Source organism: Haliotis rubra, unplaced genomic scaffold (assembly GCF_003918875.1).
Source record: "Haliotis rubra isolate DU_JTF1 unplaced genomic scaffold, ASM391887v1 Scf1290, whole genome shotgun sequence".
NCBI classification, from domain to species: domain Eukaryota; kingdom Metazoa; phylum Mollusca; class Gastropoda; order Lepetellida; family Haliotidae; genus Haliotis; species Haliotis rubra.
This window is the reverse complement of record NW_025765215.1, coordinates 103,776-107,644: the sequence shown is the minus strand read 5'-3', so window position 1 is coordinate 107,644 and position 3,869 is coordinate 103,776.

Genomic DNA, 3,869 nt, shown 5'->3' with positions numbered 1-3,869 from the left:
ACGTTTGTGAAATCCATGAAATTACAACTGTGTTTTATGTCATATACTAAACAAAAAAAGAAACTTCACATGTATTTGTCCAAAACATTTCCATATACAACTAAGTGTTGCTGGTGGATAAATCTGGTTTATAGACGCCATGAGGAATTATTGAAACAGGGTTAGGCATTAAGGTTCGTGCACACTCCCATCAACAGTAGCATAATAAGGTCACCTTATTTCCAAGGGACAAGCCATATATAATGGAGCTTCTTTAGTACCAGGTATGCCCCTTAGAAACTAATTCATTTCTCTAAGTGTGAAGTTTCTTTTTTTGTTCAGTATTCATGTTTTCTAATTTTTTGAAATAATTCCTTTGGCTTCCATCCCACCATATTTTGATGAAGAGCATCATTGGTTTGGGAGGATCCAAATGAACTATTCCCAACTTACAGCTTTCGATAAATGCAGCTGTTTGATCACACTACCACCTGCTGCTTGTTATGTAGATGTGTAATGTAGATGTGTAATGCTTAAGACTGCCTACCTTTTCTGCCGACTTTAGTTTCCAGTCTATTCTCAGTCCACAATGAAACAGTCACACAAAATTTGTCCACAATTTGTCCAATCCAAATGAATCTTGAGTTCCTGGAGAAAGTTCAGACACTATCTTCAAATCACAAGAAAGCATCTCTCCCAATGAAACTGACACGCTTTCCATGACCTCGGTGGGTGGCTTGCTTGTGTCATCTGCCCAACTGTGACAACAGTAACCACAGCACCTGAAAAAAGCAACAAGCTATGGTTATTGGTACTGTTCATAAAACAATCATAAAATATAATGAAATGGAGTCCAGAAACTTTCTTCATTTCAGCCTTAAACACTGGTAATCTGGACTTGCCACATATTCTAGACTTGCATGGGCTTTCTTGGACATATTTGTTTCAGGATCTGTATGAAAGACTTTAACTGATGGAACATTTTCAAAGCACATTTTATGAACTGGATCAGATAGGCAAACAATGATAAACTATTACTGATTGAAACTTAATATATTATCTCTGAATGTCTATCTTGTGACATTTACTATACGAGTACAATTTGTATAAAAGTTCATAATCTTATTGCAATTAGAATATTTATAAATATATATCGTGCTATATACTTGGCAAGATGGGTTGTAACCTCACTGTGTATTGTTTGTTATCTAGTCTGTTTACAACTACTAGTATGACCTATTGCAACATTGATGATTTTATTATGTGTAGTATTAATGTATCATTATTTCTATAAATGTTTCAGGGTGATTTATCGACTAATAAATGCTCCTTCGGGCAATAGCTCACACCCGTAGCGTGTGTTTGTAGTTTATTACATTCACTGCCCTGCTACACAACTAAGCACAATGTCTGCTGGTAGATTACGTGAACTGATCTCAAACACCCAACCAGAATGAAGATGTGCTAAGCAGGAACAATTTCTAATATCTCAATTTGATTGAAGTAAGTCTAAAATATATTAAACTATGCACCATATGTATAAGATCAGTGCTTAATCTGATGCCAAAGTTGAGTGTGGGGTGTGTCAACTGCAACATTGCTTTCACTGTTCCACTACTTAGATGGCCAAACTGATGTTAAGTACAAGGAGTGTCAAAGCAAATTATCCTGCATTTGGAACAAGATCAAACTCTTGTAAATGTGACACTAAGTTGCCAGAATGTGCTATTTTAATAGGCAAGTAGAAAGTAATCATAAACATGACTTAAAGTTTGTATCACGTATGTCATTTCAGCCTTATGACAAATAACATCTCAGAAAATGCTCTTTGATAATTTCAAATATTTGTTTATCGTCTTAAATATTACTCAGTCCAAAAAGAAACTGTGCATCTCAAAATCTCGTATAGATCATTGGGAATAGAAGTAAAGTTATGAAATAATGATAAACGTGTTATGCCCACATTGAATTGATTGTTACGCACTTCCCGATAACATCATGCACATCATGCGTGGGACGTCACTACCACGTGATCTGCACGTGCAACCATACACTACTTTCAACAGTTGAAATCAGTGAATGCTGACAATAAAATATGAAGCGTTGTATTGCCTCCCTTTAAACAAGAGTCATCAGAAGATGACATATCCACCCGGCCCCAACATCTTTGAAAGAACAAATCATCTGACAGTTACTTGAAGTCCAGCTTCATTTTAGACTAAGTTCAAATCGTTTCCATGGAAATCATGAAAAACAAATGACAAAAACCTGCAGATAGCAAAAGCCACCACTTTGGGATCTGCCTAAGATATCTGCCAAGTTTTGCTGAAAGATATTAAGAAGTGTTCGAGTTGTGCTCCGGAAATGAAACCTCCTTTTTTGATACTAAGTCCGAATCGTTTCCATGGAAACCAAGAAAATAATAAATCACAAATCTGTAAATAGCAAAAGGCACCACTTTAGGTTTTGTTTGATATATCTACCAAGTTCTGCAGAAAAATACTGAACGGTTTCTGAGTTTTGCTCCGGAAACGAAGCCCACCCCTCCCTTTTAGACTAAGTCCAAAACGTTTCCATGGAAACCTAGAAAAATATAAATGACAAAAAATCTGTAAATAGCAAAAGGCATCACTTCAAGATCTGTCTCATATATCTCCCAAGTACTGTTGAAAGATATTGAACGGTTTTCGAATTGTGCTCCGGAAACTAAGCCCACCCCTCCCTTTAAGACTAAGTCCAAAACGTTTACATGGAAACCTAGAAAAATATAAATGCCAAAAATCATTAAATAGCAAAAGGCAACACCTTAGGCTCTGTTTGATATATCTACACATTTGTTGAAAAATATCGAATGGTCTTGGAGTTATGCTCCGGAAACCAAATGATTACGGAGGGACGGACAGTCGACTATATTCCCCCCCTGATTGGGTCGATGAGACGTTGTAATGCATCGACTCAGGCAAATGGAGGACATAACCGATATTAAGGATGTGAAATTACTCTTTGACCCCTCGAGTGTTCTTGGGCCTATAGGTACGCTGACGTTCATTAGAACGACCTACTGACCAACTCATAATGTGCTTGTCTATCAATAAAAATGCCTGATCGTGTAATATTTGAAAAAGACTGATAAAAACCGTAGAATGATTCAATGCGCAGTTTCTTTTTGTACCTAGTATTTAAGACGATAAACAAATATTTGAAGAAATGATCAAAATAGCATTTTCTGAAAAGCAGTACTGGATCATCAACTTTGGTGGGGAGGTTGAAGATTTATCTGATTAAGTTAACATTTATATGACACATACCTGACAGAAATATAACTTCACAGATTTAAACAACTCCTATTACAAATTTTTAAAAGACATTTAAAATTAAACCAAAAATGTCTTCCTTCTACAAAATATGAAAACGTGTCTTGCATTTGGGTTTCAGTTTGATGTCATGGTATTTTACCCTTAATCGCACTATTGATCCTTTAAGTTTCATCCCATCAATCTTATTAATCTCGATTTAACTATTCAGATGAGTAATATTTAATCCAATTCTACAGGTTTACTCTATTTGATTCCAACATGGTCATAGTTCAAATTGATTCAGTAATAACAAGAAAAAATTGTGTTCAGGGACACAGATGCCGGGATGGTGAAGAGTTCCCTGCACTGAGTGTGCTCTGGTGATTAATTTCTACTAAATAAATACCACGGTTGATTATAAAATAAATATATCCAAAGTGTCCAAGGTAAATACTTATTTGTAAATGTATGTCACAATGAACTTACCACAGTACAATTCAACCTTTATCATGAAGGTTCATGGTACAAGGGTAAATAAACTAGCAATAGCAATATCACTGTGGAGGCATAAATAAATTATCACACTAAAAACAA